The sequence below is a fragment of the Xenopus laevis genome, chromosome 1S, assembly GCF_017654675.1.
Source record: "Xenopus laevis strain J_2021 chromosome 1S, Xenopus_laevis_v10.1, whole genome shotgun sequence".
NCBI lineage: Eukaryota > Metazoa > Chordata > Amphibia > Anura > Pipidae > Xenopus > Xenopus laevis.
Window position 1 is genome coordinate 41,937,585 of NC_054372.1, and position 24,016 is coordinate 41,961,600.

Consider the following 24,016-nt stretch of genomic DNA (forward strand, 5'->3'; position numbering starts at 1 on the left):
TGTTAGGCTCTACACCAAACAGTGACATTTGAGAAGGGGGGCAGGCTCTCTGACCAGAGAAGCAATACGGTATGAAGCATTTCATTAGAAATAAACGATGGTTCCCCCATGCTTTACAGCAATTTAAAATATGTAGGAATACTCATTCATCTAATCAATATCCAAAATACGATCATTTATCTACTACTACTACATTTATCTACTACTGCTGCAACTCTCTATTAATTGGCTACATCTCTCATCTGCTTATTTTTGATTTTGCCTACTCCCACCCCTTGTATCTCATTCCCTTACCCTTTAGATTGTAAGTTCTTTTGCACAGGGTCTTCCTCACCTTTTGTACCAGTACTGGTTGTTATGTATGTAACTCTGTATGTTATATGTATGTAATTCATGTGATTTCTTTGTATAAGCACATTCATTTTACAGTTCTGTGCAATATGTTGGTGCTCTAAAAATACTTGATAACAATAATAATAAAATAAAAGCTAATTGGAAATGCTAAGCCTCCAGACCCTGTTTTAGCCATGGATACGCTCAGCCTCCAAATTTGTGATATACAGGTTGATGAGGAGAAGTAAAACAAGTAATGTTTGTAATGAATTTTGTGAAAAAGAGGGAACTGCAAATGCAATGCCAGAAAATGTTTATTCAGGCTTTATAGTTGTTTAAATGGCACAAATGCAGCTAGTTACCATTAACAATGCCGCACACATTCATAACATTTCTACTACTGCCTTTGTGGCTTTAAAAATTGCACTTGGGCACACTCACTTGCATGTGACTACCATAATAAAATCTTTAAAGCCAACCTGCAGTTCCTTTCCTATGCTGCCCGGGAATGAAAAAGCTTATAGTTTCTATATATGTAATACAGCCCAAAGGGCTTACAGATATGATTACAAGCCCTGTGCCTTAAAGGAAAACTATACCCCCCAAACAATGTAGGTCTCTATAAAAAGATATTGCATAAAACAGCTCATATGTAAAATCCTGCTTCATGTAAATAAACCATTTTCATAATAATATACTTTTCTAGTAGTATGTGCCATTGGGTAATCATAAATAGAAAATTGCCATTTTAAAAAATAAGGGCCGCCCCCTGGGATCGTAGAATTCACTGTACTGTATGTTAGGTCACATGAGCCAATTAACAGACAGAGTTGTGTCTTTTGCTTCCACACTTCTTCCTGTTACAGTTAAAGTTGAAGTATTTCTGGTCAGGTGATCTCTGAGGCAGCACAGAGACCATCACGAAATGGTGCCTCAAGGCAAGAGATGTAAAAGGGTAATATTTACTTAAATATATATTCCATGTAAAAGAATGACCTTACGCATTTTTTACCAAACAGGGGCACTTAATCACAGACTCATCACCAGTATTTGTAACAAAATGATTTTCCTTGGACTTTAAGATATACAGTAAAACCCTGTTTTACCATTTCCTTATTTTAAAGAGTTTTTTTTTACAGTCCCTTCATGTTCTAAATACATTTCAATGGGAGCACTTCCCAGTTTTATGGGGCAGTTCATCTTTAATTTAACTTTTAGTATCTTATAGAATGCCCAATTCTAAGCAACTTTTCAGTTGGTCTTCATAAATTACTTTTAATAGTTTGTGGATATTTGCCTTCTTCTTCTGATGCTTACCATCATTCAAATGGGGGTCACTGACCCCATCTAAAAATAAAGGCTCTGTAAGGCTACAAATGTACTGGCATCCAGAAATGTACCTGTTGTCCAGAATGCTCAGGACCTGGGATCTTTCCGTAATTTGGATCTTCATACCTTAAATTTACTAGAAAATCATCAACATTAAATAAACCCAATAAGCTGGTATTGCTTCTAAGAAGTATTGGTTTGAAGGAATCAAGTACAAGGTTTATTTTTTTTTTTTTTTATTATTACAGAGAAAAAGGAAATAATTTTAAAAAACTTGGATTATTTTACTATAATGGAGTCTATGGGAGACAGCCTTTTCCATAATTCGGAGATTTCTGGATAATGGGTTTCCGGATAGAGAGCTGCTGAATAAAAAGCTAAATAATTTAAAAACCACAAATTATAAAAAATAAAAACCCAAAAGCAAATTGTCTCAGAATATCACTTCTACATCATACCAAAAGTTTTACATCATAGATTTTGGCCATTTTACATACAAACCCCTGTCTATCCCCATGAATGTTACATTTCCATAATTTTTAGCTTTTCTGCATCATTTTTACAGGAAAACGCTGATTTTACATATTTTATCCCCCAAGAATGTCCCTTTTCCCAAATTTTAAGTCTTTTTTTTGCAGTTTACACCATATTTACACAATAATGTTGCCGAGTTATGATGCCAAGGCAGGGTTATTGCATCACCTATACGCAATGGGCTGGATTTGTGTCCAGTTTTTTCAATGTTTTAAAGTGGACAGAACACGGGTCCAATCCTTCAATTACAGGTATGGGATCTATTATACAGAAATCAGTTATCCATAAAGCTCTGAAACAATGTTCATTTAGAAAAACAATTTCTTATTTTTCATTTGTTTGCTTTTTTTTGTTTCTGTAATAATAAGAAATTAATTGCACTTGATAATACCTAAGCCATGTTCAGGTTAGTATTTAAATGTTTTTATTCATTGCCCAGATTATTGTTTGGGCTTCACAAGGTTGAAAACCAAACAGAAGTTTTATACACGAACAGGCCTTAGACAAACTGAACTGTTCGGGAGGATGCAAAAGACATATTCAGATTCCTATTTCAGCAAGGAAGCTGCATATTCAGCACCTTGCTTATCCCTGGATCTGCATCAGAAAGAAATATAGCAGAGCATTACTGGTCTGCAAGGAATGGCATCATTTAGAACTACATATGGCAACCAACAGCTCCCAACATGAGGGCCAAAAGTTGCATTAGAGGGCACGGTAGTAATATCATATAGAAAATATACATAAATAACTTTCTGAGGAAATCTCAGGTGGCAGTATTGCTCTACAAATATAATTGCATTTGGATAGATCTCTGCTTAGGTTTTTGCAACCTCACAGTCATTTCATAGCCCTTACGCTTGTGTATATAGTAAACTGTTTTTATAAGCAATATATGCCAATAATAAATGAGTTTATAACCATTAACCAACCAAGCATGCATTTTAAACATGAGTTAAACATTTGCCTTGAAGAATATTTCCTATGCGTATGGAGCTACACCTAGTGGCAACACTAAATTAAATGCTTCATAATCAAAATATTGCACAAAACCAGTGTTAAAGTATAAGCCGTGTGATGCATCCACAGATATTTATGTTGCAATTATAAAAATGTTATAGATATATTACACTGTTTCAGTTTGTTAGACAATGTATAGTTGTACTGTATTTAATTCTTCTACAGCGAAAGACATTTCTGCAAAACAGCTGCAACTGTTTTAATCCATTTTATGGTGTTGGCATGGAATCTTTGTCATTTTGCATGCATGGACTTCAAATTACAGTACCCTTTTTAAGCCTTTGATTGGCATTATGTGGATATGAAACTTTTCTTTGTCAAGTAAGGCCAATCATGCATTTATAGCCAGATATAAGATCCAGTCTCTTATTTAAATAACTGCATAGTTGCTAGGGTCATTTGGACCCTAGCAACCAGATTGCTGGAACTGCAGTCTGTAAAGCTGCTGAATAAAAATCTAAATAACGCAAGACCCACAAATAATAAAGAATGTAAAACAATTGCAAATAGTCTCAAAATATCACTCTCTACATCATACTAAAAAGCTCAATTAAAGATCAACAGCCCCTTTAAACAGGCGCATGTAGGCGCCGAACGCAGGAAAAATGCAGCATGTTGCGTCTCAACCTGCGTTCGGCGCCTACATGCGCCTGTGTGAGTACAGCCCCATTTGAAATAATTAAATGCATCTATTCCTGCGCTCCCCTGCGGCTGAACGCCGAAAAACGGAACGCAGGGGAGCGCAGTAAAAACGCTCATGTGTAAGAGCCCTAAATATATTGCAATATATGGACAAACAATCCCTGTTTTGTTTATAGGGTAAGGCATTTTTCAGTAGAAGTATGCACAAAATGTCTGTCTTAAATATATTGATAATGGGTTGAGTGAAGAATACTCTTGTATTTGTCTATATGTATGTGAGATGTGGGACAGGTTTAGAGAAAGGGGCTACCCTGAACATGTGCTTAAACGGGCATTAGAGTCGGCTAGACATAGGGTGACAACCTCAGTAGCTGAGGCTAAAAAACCGTCTTTTATTTACAGTACAAAATTTTCTACAGGCTCTAATGTGATAAATACTACCATCAAGAAAAATTGGAGTATTATTCAGGCAGATGGGGTTCTGAATAAGGTGGTCCCAGATAAACTAAATAAATTTTTACCAGAGGGGCACTAATCTAAGGGATCTTTTGGTTAAAAGTGATCCAGTGAGGTGCTATCAAACTAGACAGGAGACCTGGCTTCGAAGTGATTTACCTGGATGTTTTAAATGCCCAAGCTGTACTTAGTGCAGGTTTATGACACCAGGGAATAGCTTTTTACATCCCCATACCGGTAAGCGGTTTCTGATAAAACACCATATCACCTGTACTACAACCCATGTAATCTATATGATTACTTGCCCGTGTGGGCTGTCATATATAGGTAAAACTGACCAAACATTGCGGTTAAGGATGGATGGACATCGATCCGCAATTAGTACAGCGTTTCGTGATGGTAGTACGAATAAACCTGTGGCAAATCATTTTCTTCAAGTTGGGCACAGGTTACCTACTTTACGCTATATTGCCATTGACCATGTTCCTCCCCCTAGAAGAGGGGGAGATAGATCCAAAATGCTTCTCCAGAGAGAAGTGTTTTGGATTAAAAAGCTTAATACTATGGTACCGACAGGGTTAAATGAGCACTGCTCCTTCTTGTGCTTTCTGAAACAAAGATAACACAAAATAAGATGTACATTAATATTTGATAAGGTAACTGTGTTTATTTTGCAACATTACTGTTTGCACAATATTTGTTACATTTGTTGCAACTATGTAAATACTAATGAAAGTGTCTCCTCATGCTCTCTTCCTTTCTATACGGTTCAGGTGGTGTTTGGTTTAACCCCCGGCTGGGGTGGAGCCTGCATCACATGTCCCATGGGGTTGCACGGGATTGGGTGAGTGTTAATTGGTTTTACTTATTTATGGATACAATGGTTTTAAGTGTGTTATTGGTCTTGATAAAGGTCTTAGGAACAGACCGAAACGTTGACCTCCTTTTAACATGTATTGAATAAAATTTATGTTTTTTAAAAAAGCTACAAAGGATCCCAGTGTGCACCTTACCTTTTTGGATTTTATATATATATATCAGTCCAGTGAAAGCACTCATGGCATTAGCCGTATATTAGCATATATCTGCCAGCTATATTTGCAGTCAATAATAAAATATATAATAACATAAAATGGAGCTTAAAAACTACATGTCCAAATAAATGCCAAACAGTATATGACATATACAGTATTCTTACAGACTCTACTGCAAACCAGGTAAGCACTGCATAAATGAAAGGCACTAAAGCAAATGTCGGAAGGCAGTAGACAACTGACTACTAATATTAACTTTACATTAAGGGGATTATTTATCAAAATCTGCATGAACTCCCCCCCCCCCTATTCATCAATAATTTTTTCAGAAAATTTCTTGTGCTGGAAAAAACTTGACAAAATAGTGAAAAAATCCAATTGGTACTCATTTTTTTGGATTTGTCATGAAAACCTGACTTCTTCATGAACTCAGCAGGTCCTTGGAGTACTTTTTTTTTATTTGGACATTTAACACCTTTGGGGTTTAATAAATCACAAACAATTCAAGTTTTTTTTCTACCTAAAAATCGTGTTTTCCCCTTTAAAAGTCCAACCACAAAAAAATCAGACTTAATAAATAACCCTCTTAGTTGCTCCATGCAGGAACTCAGAAGGTTCAACCAGTCCCCAATTGCCCCTTTCTCTCCCACTAGATCTATAACAGGCAATTGTTGACAGTGTTGGACTGGGACACCAGGGGCACACCCAAAAACCTTAGACCAAGGGCCCACTACTATTATTCTTCCTCTCCTCGCTCAACCTCTATTCTCCTAGTCTCTTTTCTTTGCATACTATAATCTATTATTCCATCTATTTAGCATCTCTGTTCTCATAGAAATAGGGAATGGCCATGAATTAGGCTAAATGTTTAGCAGCATGAGGGGCCACTGACACCTGGTCCTACAGGGAGTTTTGCCAGTGGCGTAACTACCAGGGGTGCAGGGGGTGCGATCGCACCGGGCTCCGCACCCCCTTGGGGCCCACCGGAGCCGCAATAATGGTTATCGCAAGAGGCTGGGCAGGGGGAGATATTACAGCTTGCACGATTCATAGGGGGGAGCATGGGCGTCCACAGAGGGGGGCAAGAGGGGTCAGTGCCCCCCCCTGGGACCAGCAGACTGACCATCTGTTTATTCGGGCATTTGCCCTAGGGGCCGCTCTGTATTTTTGTAATGTGGGCCGCTCCTGATCTATAATGTTCATTTCAAACTGTGGGCTCTAGGACCGCTCCTCCGTCCCAGCTCCCACTGTGGCTCCGCCCCTTCCACTCGTCTCCGTTCTCATGCTGTGCTGTGTGCAGGCCTGCCTGCCTGCCATCAGGGGGGAACAAGGAAGAAAGTTTTGGGCCAGGCAGGATTTAGGCTCAAAGGGGGATTAGCCAGCCCCCCTTACGAGCGTGGACATCACTGATGCCGAAGACGGAAGTACAGGAACTGATGTGGTAAGAAGGGGAAGCCAGCAGTCACTGTGCTTCTCAGGAATCTCTTTAGCCTGCACTCTGTCTCTTTCTACCCCTCTCTCTCTCTGAGTCTTTGTTTCTCTCTCTGCCTCTCTCTCTCTGTCCCTCTGTCTCTCTCTCGCTGCACTCTTTCTTTCTCTCACTGCACTCTGTCTCTCTCTGTGAGTCTCTGTCTCTCTCTGCACTCTGCCTCTCTCACTACACTCTCTCTTTCACTGCACTCTGTCTCTCTCTGCACTGTCTCTCTCTCTCTCTCTACTCTGTCTTTTTCTCTCTCTGCACTCTGTTGTTCTCTGCACTCTGTCTCACTGCACTCTGCTTCTCTCTGCACTCTGACTCTCTCTGTGAGTCCCTCTCTTTCTACAGTCTCTATCTGTCCACCAATGAAGTTTTTTTTTTAACTTTTATGGGGGGCCCCTATCCTAACCACCAATTGTTTTTTTTTAACTTGTATGGGGGTCCCTGGTAACCAGTGGGTTTTTAGTGTTTGTTTTATCTCCCATGTTTGTGTGGCTTTTATTACTGTGGTGTTGGGTCTGGGACTGTCATCTAGATTATGTAGGTACCCAGCAGAATGAATTGTAAAAAAAGAACATGTGGCTACATGGGGTATTTATGCATGTACTTGCCCCTGTGCTATCTGTTTGTGAGTTCTGGGGGTATTTATACATGTACTTGCCCCTGTGCTATCTGTTTGTGAGTTCTGGGGGTATTTATACATGTACTTGCCCCTGTGCCATCTGTTTGTGAGTTCTGGGGGTATTTATGCATGTACTTGCCCCTGTGCCATCTGTTTGTGAGTTCTGGGGGTATTTATACATGAACTTGCCCCTGTGCCATCTGTTTGTGAGTTCTGGGGGTATTTATACATGTACGTGCCCCTGTGCCATCTGTTTGTGAGTTCTGGGGGTATTTATACATGTACTTGCCACTTTGCCATCTTTGTGTGAACTAGGGTTGCCACTTGTCAGACAACCGGTATTTTGAAGGGTTGCCCGGGTCAAATTAGGGAAACTGTGCAGGATTCCCTTGATTGACCCGGCGATCGGCTGATCGCCGTGGCATAGCTCCACCCCTTGATGGCAGTGACACACCCACCTATCTCACAGGCCCGCCCACAGATGCCTCCTTGCCCCACCCTGGAAAATTTTCTGCGGACACCCATGGGGGGGAGAGCCCAACAAGGGGGCCCAGGTGCACATGCTGTACCAGGGCCCACCGGTGAGTAGTTATGCCACTGAGTTTTGCTAGTTTTAGGGTGGGCCAGTCAGACACTGATTGTTGGCCAGACCCTATAGATGTTGTTATGGTCATCCGGAACTGCTCCCGGCAGGATTTGGCTGTGTGCCGCAGCAGCTAAAGTGGCTGATGTCTGCCGGGTAGGTTCTGAGTTCAAATACCAGGTGCAGCGTCTGACTGGGCCAGCAGGACACCGGGAAAAAACCCGGTGGGCCCACGCCAGCCCAGCCCCACTCCCGGGGGGAGTTCTTACAGGCAACCCCTGTAAGAAAAAGGGCAGCCAAATGTTGTTTTGTCAAGACAGCCCTTCAGCAAAGGAAGCTGCAAACCGCCATGTTGTTTTTCAGCAAGTTCCCTCCTTCCATCACAGGCAGGCTATAAAAAACAAAAAACAATCATTTCATTAAATTAAAAATTATGACCACATGAAAAGTTATATTTTAAGTGAACTAGCCTTTTAAGAATACAAATCTACCATAAAAAAAGGATTAAATCTGCCTGTCCCTGAAATTTTGATGACTGCAGTCTTAATTTTTAAATTTCTGGTATCAAGAATCTTTTGCCCCTATGATTAAAGCCTAAAAAAGTATTGTTACAGCAAAAAACAGTTACATCCAAAAGGCTTAAGTAGAAAGTATGACTTGAAATCGTTCTGCTAATTAGTACCGTTTGCACTGTCATCACCATTATTGTATTATTTCTGTAATACTGATGCAAACTCTAAAATCTTGTTGTTATAATTTCTAGGTTGCAACCCTTGTGGAAAAGTGTGTCTGCTGTTGAAGGGAATGAATTTAAGGGACTATGTTGTAAAGCTTCATTCCCTGGATTGTGCAAGAATCAGAGATTCTGAAAGAACGAATGCAATAAACACTAAACATTATTGATCTGCTTTTTATTTGTTGTTGCTGGACCTTTTGCCAGTATAAACCCATATGACCTATAGATACACATATGGATAAAAAAGTGTTGACCTACAACTCCATCACCACAGGGAATGCTGGCCTTTTATCCATATGGCTTTTATCCAAATCTTCAATAAGGTTTGCAAGATTACATTCACAGTTTAGATCAATAGCTTCAGCTAAGCAGTCTCCCACTGATTATTCCTCCAGTATGTCTTCTGTTCCATGTAACTCCAAGTTTAATCCAGTATTTTGAGGAAATCCTGCTTGAGGTGAAATTTAAATACTACATATAATTAAACCTATTACAATGGTGACTAAAGTAAAATGTTATTAAAATATATATCTGTTTAGTTTTATAATCCATATTGTTTTATCTATGGAACACTGAACTGGCAACCAAGCTATGTATATCTTGCATTCTTAGGCTGAGGGCACATAGAGCATCGGCTCCACTACTCTCAGCCTGTGCCTTTTTTTGCAGATTGAGAGAAGCGGATCTGCTCTGTTTTTGACCTGCACGGAAAAGTACAGCTTCTGCTTATGTGCAGCCGAACGGAAAAGACCCAAATGTGTCTGCTTTCCCATTTTTGGGCTGACCTCTGCTCTGCCCTACTGCTTGTGCCTGCATGGAAGTGGAAGTCAACAATACTACTAATCAAGGCTTTTTACGGATAGCGGTTGCCTTGTCTCCCACCACACATGCACCGATTATCATTTGGAAAATAATATTGGTGAGTCTAAGGCCACCTTTAGTCTGCCCAAACTTTTTTTAGATACTAAAATAAACATTAACCTATAACCAAAAAAACAAATAACTTTGCATAATGTATTCAGGATTTTATTCTTAGGCTATGCTCATACAAGCTGAATGCGCTGGCTGCTATTGGCCTGCGTATTTTTTAGGGATGCACCGAATCCACCATTTTGGAATTGGCAGAACCCTCGAAATCCTCGCGAAAGATTAGACCGAATACCGAACCAAATCCTAATTTGTATATGCAAATTAGGGGTGGGAAGGGGAAAACATTTTTTACTTCATTGTTTTGTGACAAAAAGTCTCACAATGCATATGCAAATTAGGATCCGGTTCAGACACTTTGTGTGACATAACACAGGCTGATCAGATTCAAATCAATGGAGCAGGGGCACTGAGCAGATCTGCTTCTCTAAGCCTGCAAAAATAGATAGGCTGATAGCAGCAAGAGCTTGTGTGCCCATAGCCTTATTTTAGGCTAATGTCACGGGCAGGATTATCTGAAATGCATCTTTTTCTTTTACAGGTCCTTTGACTTGGCTGACTTTGTTGCCGTCAGTGTGTGACATGCAAAAGTGAAGGCATGAGTGCTTTACAACCCAACTAGAGTTCCTCTGCAACAACAGGCACATTGTGAGAAATTTGCGAGATGATCCAGTGGTGCCAAGCGCAATTATGCAAGGGAATCAGGTGCTTTTAATGAATGTCATTTTTCATGCAGCAAACTTTGCGCAACTGCAGCTGTGCTTGTAAATGAACCCTAATGTCCTGTAATTGATGTTTCTTGACCAGGCATAAATGAATGCCAAATAGAAAACAATTGTATTTTATTTGGACAATTGATATTTACATGTTGGTCTCTCATTTGTCAAGTTTTCTGATAATAAGACATTCTGTACATTTTGACTCCCATGTGATTGATTGATTAATTGTAATCTTATGAAAAAAACTCATACATTTTATTAATGTTTTTAAATTATTTTAACAGAATGAAGATATGGTGAATCAAATAATAGAAAAAGCCTTCTCTGAATAACCCCAGGTCCTAAGCATTCAGGATAATAGATCCTATATTTGTAACAGAGTTAAAGATTATGATGAAAATGGCAATTTTCTGTATGGAAATACAAATGGATGAAAGAACCCAGATGCGTGGCTATTTATTCCCACTCTCGACAAAAGAAAAGCAGATGGTTAATTACACATTAATGCAATTATCTTTTGATAGCATAGATATTTAGAGTTTCAGCCAATAACCCCTCCTATGTGACAAAGGTCACAGGCTTTTTGGAGATTGTTATGTTTTGGGAAGCAGAGGATGAGTAGAGTATAACAGTGCTTTATTAGCAGGCTCTCATGCAGGCATTACACAACAGTAAGCTTAAACTCTAAAACTCTCAAGCTCTACAGAAAGTTCTGTGTATGCACAGTACAAGTCCTGTGCACATTAACACACACAGGCCATTTGTATAAACACCACAGAGATAACACTGGCATAAGGTCAGTTCTTACCCCTAAAATCAGTGATTACTCCCTAGACTAGTGTGGTTATCAAAACCCCCAATGTACTGTTACACTAAAGTGGGGCCCTCCAGCTGGATGCATGTGGATGGATGGCGGTATGCAAGGGAATTTCATTGCTGTTTGTATGACATGATCAGTCTTTGTTGCAATGAAAATAGAAAATAAGTCCAAGCAGAGCAAAAGAGCTAGAAACTTACAGATTCCGATTAATCGTAAAATGTTATCAGAGAAAATGCCTGAAATTTTATCAGTGCGTTTTTCAGAAGCAGGAACTTTTGGTCCTACATTCAGTAGTGGGGGCCACAAAATGCGCTGAAGCTCATGGCGCATAAGGGCTCAGTTACAAAAGCAAACACTGTTGTGGTAACACAAAGACGTGTTGGTGCCATCACTTTGCGTCTAAAGCTGGCCACAGACGCAAAGATCGAATCTCCCGACCTGCCACTAACCATTAAGATCAAAGTCTTACCATTCAGATCAAATAAAGTAGTTAAAGAACAGATCAGTCGATGTTCTGCCCCTGACAGCAATAGTACGAAAGTTAGTGACAGTCTCCCACTGAAAATCGTACGATCGGCAATACATGCAGAGATATTATCGGCAGCCGACAGAAATTTTCTAACCTGTCCGATCGACCAAACGACCGATCTCCATCGGACGAAAAATGTCGGGACTCTCCACGCGTTCCGAAAATCGTACGAAGATGAGATCTTTGCGTCTATGGCCAGCTTTAAGCTGCTCCTCGCACTTGCGCTACTAAGCATAAAGCGGCAATGTTCCCTGACAGTCTGTTTGGATGAATCACACACAGTGTGCCTTGTGGGTAAAAAAACATGGCATCTTGCTCTTGAAATTGCAGTTTGCACACCGAACTTGCAGTCATAAATGGGCCTTACATTAACTAGAAATGAACTACTATTCATTTGGAAACATGCATTGTCCAGAAATTTAGGAATATCTCCATTAATCCTTCTAAATTTTAACATTAAGGGGCACATTTACTTAGCTCGAGTGAAAGAATAGAATAAAAAATACTTTGAATTTCTAAGTATTTTTTTGGCTACTTCGACCATCGAATTGGCTACTTGACCTTCGACTACGACTTTGACTTCGAATCGAACTAAAAATCGTTCGACTATTCGACCATTCAATAGTCGAAGTACTGTCTCTTTAAAAAAAACTTTGACCACCTACTTCGCCACCTAAAACCTACCGAACCTCAATGTTAGCCTATGGGGAAGGTCCCCATAGGCTTTCTAGCCAATTTCTGATCAAAGGAAAATCGTTTGATCGATGGATTAAAATTCATCAGATTATGAAATAGGTTTGTAGCTACTTATGAATAACTACCCTTTTCATAATTCTATGCTGAACACTGCAGAAATATTTGTATTTTGCCTCATTTAACCTTCCACATTGCTAGTTTTTATTTCAAAGTTACAATATCTACCTACAGAAAGGGAGCCATCTTGTTGCTAGGGTGATCCTGTTGCTAAGGAAACATTGTTTGCTCAGGTTACAGGGAGGGAAGGTTCATGTTACAGAGCACTGGGCTCATCTGCTGCTCAGCTTCCATAGCATCTGGTTGTCCTGTGCCACAGCATGGCTCGAATTCAGTGCAGGAGTCTGTATGCCTCTTCCCCCTCCAGCCAGCAAGATGGTTCAGGCCACAGGATGCTATACACAGATAATGGGTGGGGACAGGGCATTAGAGCAAACTGATTTAGGGTAGGACTCCACGAGCGATTTTGTCACGATCCGCATGCGACAAAAATAAGGCAAGAGATAGAATTGTCGCATGGTGTCGCAGCGTTGATCCGACACGATCCGACTGTCGGATGCAGACGCTGCGTGCTGGTATAGGACCTGTTATCCAGAATGCTTGGGATCTGGGGTTTACCAGATAAGAGTATTTCTGTAGTTTGGAACTTCATACCTTAAATCTACTAGAAAATGATTAAAATATTAAATTAACCCGGTAGGCTTGTTTTGGATCAAGTATAACGTACTATTTTATTATTACAGAAATGTTGACTATTTAGATAAAATGGAATCTATGGGAGAGGGCCTTCCCATAATTGGGAGCTTTCTGGATAATGGGTTTTTCAGAAAAGAGATATCATACCTGTATACCCTGTAGGTGTAACTAGGAGAGCAAATGACCATTCTCTCCACTTCTTACCTAAACTGGCCTTCAGGCTGAGTCCCTCTGCAATTGCTCCAAGCACCCCAGAGGGGCAGCCCCACTGATTTAGACCCAGCAAAGCCCAAACCCCCCCTTATAACTTACTTTTTTTTATACCAGCATAACATCTATCATACACTAACTGAATCAGCACTCTTTAGCTGTTGAGGGAAAGTAGTCAGCGCATGCACAGTGAGAAAACTCTAATGCACATATACCAACTGATGGGGGGGGACACTTCCAGGTCCAAAATTGTTCTCCAGAGCAATTCAATATTGCCATATTAGCACGACTCATTTGAAGTAACACCTGCTGAATGAATGAAGTTAGTGAGGACAGACTTGTTCTTAGAACTGACCAGAGAAGCATCAAAATACCTTTCTTTTCTCACTAACTTAATTCTCTGAGCAGAGCAATATCACTAGACTTTCCTGCACTTACAGCAGGCGATACTGCTGTTTTACATTCATTATATTAGCAGTGTAAAAACTGCTAATATCTTGAAAACTAGAAATAAAAAAATGTAAAAGTGCTCAGAAGTACAGCACTGCGCAATATGTTGGTGCTCTAAAAATACATGTTAATAATAATAATAATAATAATAATAATTAAGTGAACGCTGGGCTTTTTACATTGATTTGCTTTGAGGGTTTACATTTTCTTTAACCTAATATGTGACTGCAGAACATTCAGCATATCTTGCATGGATTTCTCCAAGAAAAGTCATAGGGAGTGATTACCTTATGTTATCAATGCCATTTTTGTAGATAGGGTGCTCAACAGTCACAACTGATGCAGTATGCATAATAAGAATAAATGTAGTCAAAGTAAGGTACTGAAAAGAGTTTTATACAGCAAATAATGTAAATAAAGGGAACGAAGATTAGTAACAAGTAACGACTAGTTGCTTAGGAATAAAGTGTTTGCTGTTATTATTTATTGTAAGTCTTTGCAAATGGAACAATAAAGAGTCACACCATTATTTATTTCAACAACAGGTAATGACAAAGTGATATCTTTGTTGATGCACTTAACCCATAAGTCATTTGCACTCAAAGTAAATGTATCAGTTATTGTGCAGGGTGTGCAGCTAGCATGTCAATCACAGACAGTTAAAGGAAAACTATAGCCCCAAAATGAACACTTAAGCAACAGATAGTTCATATCATATTAAGTGGCATATTAAAGAATCTTACCAAACTGGAATATATATTTAAAGGAAAACTATACCCCCCAAACAATGTAGGTCTCTATTAAAAGATACTGAGTAAAACAGCTCATGTGTAAAACCCTGCTTCATGTAAATGAACCATTATCATAATAATATACTTTTTTAGTAGTATGTGCCATTGGGTAATCATAAATAGAAAATTGCCATTTTATAAAATAAGGGCCGCCCCCTGAGATCGTAAGATTCACTGTGCACACATACAAACCACATGTAAGGTCACATGAGCCAATTAAAAGACAGAGTTCTGCCTTTTGCTTCCTCACTTCTTCCTGTTACAGTTTGTGTTGTAGTATTTCTGGTCAGGTGATCTCTGAGGCAGCACAGATAGAGTCACAAAATGGTGGTTCAAGGCAAGAGATGTAAAGGGGCAATATTTATGTAAATATATATTCCAGTTTGGTAAGATTCTTTTATATGTCATTCAATTTGATATAAACTATCTGTTGCTTAAGTATTCATTTTGGGGGTATAGTTTTCCTTTAAGTAAATATTGCCCTTTTACATCTCTTGCCTTGAGCCACCATTTCGTGATGGTCTCTGTGCTGCCTCAGAGATCACCTGACCAGAAATACTTCAACTCTAACTGTAACAGGAAGAAGTGTGGAAGCAAAAGACACAACTCTGTCTGTTAATTGGCTCATGTGACCTAACATGTATGGTTTGTTGGTATGTTTGTAAGTACAGTGAATCCTACGATCCCAGGGGGCGGCCCTTATTTTTTAAAATGGAAATTTTCTATTTAAGATTACCCAATGGCACATACTACTAGAAAAGTATATTATTATGAAAATGGTTTATTTACATGAAGCAGGATTTTACATATGAGCTGTTTTATGCAATATCTTTTTATAGAGACCTACATTGTTTGGGAGGTATAGTTTCCCTTTAAGCCACAGAACCTACAGATATATTCAATTTATACCGTTAGGTAAGTGTATGTTGGGCAGACATTTCTCAGCGATATCTTTGTATTATCGATATTGTTGGTTCAACATATTTGAAAATTGCAAGTGCCTATTCCAAATGTCAGTCTGTACACTGTACATCTCTAGATGAGGAGGTAAGAACTGCAGCTCCCATTCATGTCCTGCTATACTGATGATTGATGGGATATACAGTATAAGTATATTTTCTATGCAGTAAAATGTAATGATATTCATTGGCAATTTGCTTTTTTAAAGGTCCAGACTACATACGAGATTTTAGAACAAAACTGCCATACTTTACCAGTTACATCGGAGAAGTGATGGCACTTATAGAGAGAGCGCTGGTGATTTGAGTTACCAGTTACCCCTCCACTTCTACCCAAGGGGTCATACGTTGGAGGCATAGGCTGAGGAGTGTCTGACTTCAGCTACCTCATTAGAAGGGAACTTCTCAATAACTATCACATCAAGGTAATTACCAGTGCTTTTACCATGTAAGGCATATTGTACAAATTATTTTTTTATAACTTAAAGGAACAGTAATATCAAACTGAAAGTTAATCAAAGTTATTAAAATATAATGTACTATTGCTCTGTACTGGTAAACTGGTGTGCTTGCTTTAGAAAGACTGCTATAGTTTATATACTGTAAACAAGCTGCTGTACAGCCACGGGGGAAGCCATTCAAGCTGGAAAAAGGAGAAAAGGTTCCAGTTACATAGCAGACTAAAAAAACACCATTGGAGTATCTGTTATGTAACCTGTGTTTTTTCTCCTTTTTTCAACCTTAAAGGGATATTGTCATGGGAAAATTTTTCTTTCCAAAACGTATCAGTTAATAGTGCTGCTCCAGCAGAATTTTGCACTGAAATCCATTTCTCAAAAGAGCAAACAGATTTTTTTATATTCAATTTTGAAATCTGACATGGGGCTAGACATTTTGTCAATTTCCCAGCTGCCCCAAGTCATGTGACTTGTGCTCTGATAAACTTCAATCACTCTTTACTGCTGTACAGCAAGTTAGAGCAGTGATCCCCAACCAGTAGCTCGCGAGCAACATGTTGCTCCCCAACCCCTTGGATGTTGCTCTCAGTGGCCTCAAAGCAGGTGCTTATTTTTTAATTCCTGGCTTGTAAGCAAGTTTTGGTTGCATGAAAATCAGATGTACTGCCAACCAGAACCTCATGTAGGCTGCCAGTCCACATAGTGTCTACCAATAGCCAATCACAGCCCTTATTTGGCAGCACCCAGGAACATTTTTCATGCTTGTGTTGCTCCCCAACACTTTTTACATCTGAATGTTGCTCACGGGTGAAAAAGGTTGGGGACCCCTGAGTTAGAGTGATATCACCCCCTCCCTTTCCCCTCCCAGCAGCCAAACAAAAGAACAATGGGAAGGTAACCAGATAGCAGCTAACTAACACAAGATAACAGCTGCGTGGTAGATCTAAGAACAACACTCAATAGTAAAAACCCATGTCCCACTGAGACACATTCAGTTACATTGAGAAGGAAAAACAGCAGCCTTCCAGAAAGCATTTCTCTCCTAAAGTGCAGGCACAAGTCACATGACTGGGGGCAGCTGGGAAATTGACAAAATGTCTAGCCCCATGTCAGATTTTAAAATTGAATATAAAAAAATCTGTTTGCTCTTTTGAGAAATGGATTTCAGAATTCTGCTGGAGTAGCACTATTAACTGATTCATTTTGGATTTTTTTTTTTCCCATGACAGTATCCCTTTAACGGCTGCCCCAATGTCTGTTACTGTTCCTTTAAGGACCAGTGATTGACATGTGGTAAATAACATGCATTCATTCACTAGCAGTGCAGAAAGAATCAGAACTTCAGGCAGCCTGGGTGTCTCACTGTAGTTCTCTCTCTACCTCTAAAGGAGACAAAATGATTTTTATAGAGATGATAATTTTAATGATGCATGCATATTGCGTGTATAAATTACCCCTAATTTATAGAGTGTGTATATGTAACTTTTCCTGCCCTAGTGCCCTTTGTGCTTTTATCAATTTTTTTCTTTCTGCGGGCCATATACACACTGACCTTGCAAGTGGTGGTCCAAATTGTGCTGATCAGATCTGAGTCATCTGACAGATGGGGCAAGGGATTGGTTAAAATTAGGGATCTAAGCAAACCCATCAGGTGAGGACCACATCTACATCTAACAAATCCAACAAAATTATTTGACACATTCCTGATCTGATAATAGTTTTTTTGTTGTACAAGCTGCCAACTTGGTTAGGACATTTCAAGCTGACAAGTACTACTGACCAGTGTATATTCAACTTTACGTCCAGTGCAGACTGAGCAGAGCAGAAAGCATAAGCATTAATACATTTACCAGCTGCTAGACAGGAGAGTTGATGAAATATTATTTGCATGAATGTACATTATACATTACTGAACATGTTTTAAATCCCAATCCATTAAAGGAGAACTAAACCCCAAAAGTGAATGTGAATACTGAACTTATTGCACCAGCCTAAAGTTTCAGCTTCTCAATAGCAGCAATGATCCAGGACTTCAAACTTGTCACAGGGGGTCACCATCTTGGAATGTGTCTGTGACACTCACATGCTCAGTGGGCTCTAAGCAGCTATTGAGAAGTTAAGCTTAGGGGTCATCACTAATTATCCAGCAGAAAGTTAGGTTGGCCTGTAATATAAGCTGATGCTACAGGGCTTATTATTAAAGTCTGATACTAGTTGCAATGGTTTCTGTGCTGCCATATAGTAATTATCTGTATTAATAACTAATCAGTCTTATATTGTGACATTTATATTCTATGGGGCAGATTTACTAAGGGTTGAAGTGAATTAGAGGGAATTTTCGAAGTAAAAAAATTCGAAATTCGAAGTAATTTTTTGGATACTTCAACCATCGAATAGGATACTACGACTTCAAATTTACATCGACTTTGATTCAAAGTAAAAATCATTTGAATATTCGACCATTCAATAATCGAAGTACTGTCTCTTTAAAAAAACTTCGACTTCAATACTTCGGCAAATTAAACCTGCCGAAGTGCTATGTTAGCCTATGGGGGCCTATGGGGACCTTCTACAACATTTTTCTAAGTCTTTACACATTGAATAAAAATCCAATTATGATCTACATCCATAAAAGCATTGTTAGCATTCTGTTCCATGAAAAATATTACTTACCGTATATACTCTAGTATAAGCCGACCCGAGTATAAGCCGAGGTACCTAATTTTACCTATGAAAACTAGGAAAACTTATTGACTCTAGTATAAGCCTAGACACAACTACAGCCCTGTCTCCCAGCAGCGCACATTCCGCCAAAGCGACCCCCCCAGCGATCAACCGGACTTCTTTGCAAAGTTGATGGTGACAGAGAATTGCCAAAAGGATTACTGTGTGCATTGTCCCACTACCATGTGCAGAGGGTGCTGTGTGATATTGCCATCACTGTTAATCTTTCGTATAACCAACAGAGGGTGCTGTTTGATATTGCCATCACTGTTAATCCTTCATATAACCAACAGACGGCGCTGTGTGATATTGCAGTCACTGTTATTCTTTCATATAACCAACAGAGGGCGCTGTGTGATATTGCAGTTACTGTTAATCTTTCATATAACCAACAGAGGGTGCACTGTTATTCTTTCATATAACCAGCAGAGGGCGCTGTGTGATATTGCCATCACTGTTAATCTTTCATATAACCAACAGAGGGTGCACGGTTATTCTTTCATATAACCAACAGAGGGCGCTGTGTGATATTGCAGTCACTGTTATTCTTTCATATAACCAGCAGAGGGCGCTGTGTGATATTGCCATCACTGTTAATCTTTCATATAACCAACAGAGGGCGCACTGTTATTCTTTCATATAACCAACAGATGGCGCTGTGTGATTTTGCAGTCACTGTTATTCTTTCATATAACCAACAGAGGGCGCACTGTTATTCTTTCATATAACCAACAGAGGGTGCTGTGTGATATTGCAGTCACTGTTATTCTTTCATATAACCAACAGAGGGCGCACTGTTATTCTTTCATATAACCAACAGAGGGTGCTGTGTGATATTGCAGTCACTGTTATTCTTTCATATAACCAACAGAGGGCGCACTGTTATTCTTTCATATAACCAACAGAGGGCGCTGTGTGATATTGCAGTCACTGTTATTCTTTCATATAACCAACAGAGGGCGCACTGGTATTCTTTCATATAACCAACAGAGGGTGCTGTGTGATATTGCAGTCACTGTTATTCTTTCATACAACCAACAGATGGCGCTGTGTGATATTGCAGTCACTGTTATTCTTTCATATAACCAACAGAGGGCGCACTGTTATTCTTTCATATAACCAACAGAGGGCGCTGTGTGATACTGCAGTCTCTCCCCAAGCTAACTGTTGATATAGGAATGATTAAAAGTGACTGCAATATCAGCTACTGCCCGTTTACCCGAGGTAGACTTTTTCAGCACATTTTGGATGCTGAAAATCTCGGCTTATACTCGAGTAAATACTGATTTATGGGAAAATGGATTTTGCTATATTTAACATGAAACAGGAGGGTGATTTAGTGAAGCTGTTTATTGACAGTGTCTTGAGATCTACTGATCCCCAGATAAAGGTCTACTGGTAGATCCCCATCTACCTTTTGGGCACCCCTGACTTATGGACATGCAATGTGACTCATGCCCCTTCGGATACTCAGATTGGAATCCCCTGCAAGTGCTGGTTCCTCCAATCTGAACACCTCTCACAATCTTTTTCCAGGAACAGTATCTGCCTTCTCTGTGCCAGCCTGATCAAAATGACAGCTTTTGGTGGGGCCTTCCAGCTTTCTGGGGCCACCGGTAGCCTGCTGATGTCTTACTACCAAATGGCTCTCTCTGCCAGGCTCTGCTGCTTCCTCTTCCTGCCTGCCATTCCCAGGCTGCTGAGTAACTTCCTGCCTCCCTGAGATCTTAACTGGAATCAAACTCAAGCTACAAAGAAAAAGACATGATTTGTAAAAAAAAAAATAATATTTGATTAAAACTGAGCCTATGGAAGATGGCATTTCCGTAATTTGAAGTCTTCTGGATAATGGGTTCCCAATAATGGCTCCCATACCTGTATTACTTAATTTTCCTTCATTTTGTCAGTCCGTAATATCCTCAATTCATTATCTCCCGAGCAAGTTGTGTTGGGTGATTGGTTGGTTTTGCACACATTTTTCTTTTGTGTAGCTTGTGAAGTATAGTTGATGTGTCCAGACAAGTACTATGTTGTATAACGCTTGTTACAAAACCCTTATTGTACTGACTTTAACATCATATGGCAATACCAATTATTTTCCAAGTAAGCTTCCCAAGTTGTTGTGTTGACTAGTGTCAAAATCACAATATGTGTGTCTAAGCTTAAAGGGAACATAACCAGGATAGATGTGAAAAAGAAAGAAACTGCACTTTTTTTTATACTTGTTTAGGACAACATGAGAAGAACTTTACTGCTAATTAGTACATAAAATAATTGTCTAAAATGTGATTACTGAAAGTTCCCAAAACCTAATTTAAGATGAGCGATAACAACTTGCTATAATGCTCCACTAAAAAGGAGAGACATACTGTGCCCTAGAGGGGTTAATGACTGTAAATGTTATCAAGGCATTAATAGTGCTGATTAATGGGAAATGAAGAGGGGCAATGAACAGCAAGAAAATTCCTAATGAGATGGAAAGTGAATGTTCTGCAGCTGTAGGTATGAGCACCACACTGATGTCTCCTGGAAGGCTGACTCGTATAACTGCCTTCACTGAACACACCGCAATAATGAATTTTTCATGCACAAAATTGCACCTCCAGGGATACAAGTTATCCTGTCCCAAATGGGTCAGTGACCTGCCAAAGACTTAGACAGCAGGAAGAGTAGAACCTAATGAAACACAGTCGATCAGAGAGATATCATTAAAGACATAAGGGGATCAATCTCTTGACTCTTAAAGACTGAAAACTTCCATTTCGCCCACTATGGAGCAATCTCTGACCTGTAGAGCATAAGGCATCAGTCTTGCATAACACACAGTGTAGATTTCATAGCAGCTTAGAATATTAATGCTAAATGGAAACATTCCTTTATTCAATGGGTTTGAATGTATCTTGATTATCTTTTATGAAATCACCCAGCACTCCTTCCAAATGCTGTGCTGAGTGTAATATGGATGCTTTATAACTTCTACAGGATATTCTGTTATCTAAATGTTTCTAAGAGAATCTAAAAAAACAGCTATAGTAGGCCATGTGCAGGAATAACTAGGGCTTTGTAATTATTATTTTGTTAATTGCATTTAAATGGACACATATTGGTGCCCTTGACTGCAACGAAATCTAAAAAACTTGCAGGTTTCGGCGACAAATCTGAAAAAGTTGCAGTTCTTGGCGACAAAAATTCATAAGATTCAGATTTTTTTTATGTTTTTGTTGGTAAATAACCCTATAAACTATGTTCCATGGAATTGTACTGAAAAAGAATTTAGATGATGAGAATAAATACAGTATGAAACATGATTACCAATAACTATACTCCAGTATGTCCAAAGTCAGGCCTGAGGGGCAATTGCGGCCCATTTTCAAATTTCAGCCTCCGTCATGAAATTAATAATAATGCAGCCATCAAGCACAGTGCGATCTGGAATCACTTAGCTGTAGCAATAATATTTGGGCACATGATTAGTGAAATGATCTGCCACTTGGTCTATACTGCTGCCTGTGTGCTGTAGGTGTGTTAGTAATAGACACGTACTGGCACGCATTGACGCTCTCACATACTTCTTTAGGGCTGAAAGTGCAATAGACGTGCCAGTACAGTAAACGTAAGAATTATGCGAGAGCCCCACTGCTGTAATATTAATATATGTGCTTGAATAAAAGCCTACTTTGATATTAGAACGCCTCCTCTATCTGGATCAGTGCTCAGAGGCGAGGAAAAAGCAGTACACTTCACTAATGTGCCCAAATATTATTGCTATGGCTAGTTTGTACACCTTAGTGCACACTATTACATTACTCTCCTGACTCTGGCTGAACCTACCACTTATTACTTTTCCCCCTCTAGTGGCCCTGGTAAAAATTACATTACTATACAATTAACAGGACCCTACTGCCCTCTTGTGGCCAAACCTGTAAAGTACAATTTTCCAAACATTACAATTTTCAACATACAAAACCCCCCTATGCACACAGAACAGGCATTTCACATTTACATTCTCATTCACTGCACTTTTACACATTACAACATCTTTACCCATCTTACACGCTAATGGTTTAACTTAATGTGCACATCGCCCATTTTTAAGATCAAATTGGCACAATATATGAATTAGCCACTTGCTTCTCTGGTTATACTGGTGGACAATACGTCACATTCAGTATGTTGGTCAAACCTCCCGACCTTTTAAAAATCGGGTGAGAGAACATGTTCTAGATACTTAAAAAATTAAATTTGGACTCTAATATAGTAAAACATTTCAAGGAATGCAATGGTGGGAATGCCACCTAATTGGTAGCTATAGGTATAGATAGGATATAGATAGGATAACAAGTGATAGACGCAGTGGAGATATTATTCCAAAACTGCTTCGTTCAGAGACCAAGTCGATTTTCTATTTACAAACTAGAAAACCCCTTGGTCTCAACAGTGACTTTGATGTCGCATGTTTTTTTTTTTTAAAAGACTTGGTCGTAATAATAATCTTGATGCTAGGTATGTGGGCATTATGCATGAGCTACAAAAAAATCCATTCTTGGTTGAGCAATATACGTTTTATCACAATATGATCCTTAAGGATTCTTATAGTTACATATCATCTAATATTTGTGAGCTAAAAATTGCATTGAAGTTCCTCCTTATATATAAACAAAGAAAAGAAATGGAAAAGAAAAAAACACTTCAAATCGGATATTTACATTTTTGTTTTAATTTTTTCTATTAATATTAATATTTTTTTCATTTTTTTTCTTTCCTTTTTCCTTATTATTTTTGTAATATACTGTATTATATAAAATTATTTTGGTAGCGTGTCTTTGCACGAACAACTTGGACATCTTTCACATGTATATACAGTAGAGATTTTAAATGGTATTGTCATTCTCACAGTGTGATTGGATTAGCCTTGTATGAAAATTCGACAGCGTGACGTCATTTCGTTACTTCGCCGATTTACCAATGGGTGCTGGCGTAAATTCCCTAGCAAAGTTCACCTACTCTAGCGCTACTTCGCACCCTTACGCCAGACGAAGTTGCGCTATGGCGAAGGGGCGTACTACGCTAATTCACTAACTTGCATTTTTACTGAACGTAACGTTACCTCTTGCGCCAGACTTGCCTTTGCCACCTCAGCCCAGTAGATAGGGATTGCTTCAAAAAAAGTTGACATTTTTTCTAAGTCCCACAAAACGCTGGCGTCTTTTCCTT

At 39.2% G+C, this 24,016-nt stretch overlaps 1 long non-coding RNA gene across 2 annotated transcripts; it reads left to right on the forward strand.

Moving 5' to 3' along the window:
* The first annotated feature begins 6,404 nt into the window (after positions 1–6,404).
* On the forward strand, positions 6,405–22,313 carry LOC121399288. 2 transcript variants are annotated; one of them, XR_005964881.1, is made up of 5 exons: positions 6,405–6,789; positions 8,794–9,089; positions 10,235–10,398; positions 15,830–16,045; positions 20,339–22,313. It is a non-coding gene; the product is annotated as an uncharacterized LOC121399288 (long non-coding RNA). The 2 variants fall into 2 exon arrangements; XR_005964880.1 differs by lacking the exon at positions 8,794–9,089.
* The last annotated feature ends 1,703 nt before the right edge of the window (positions 22,314–24,016 follow it).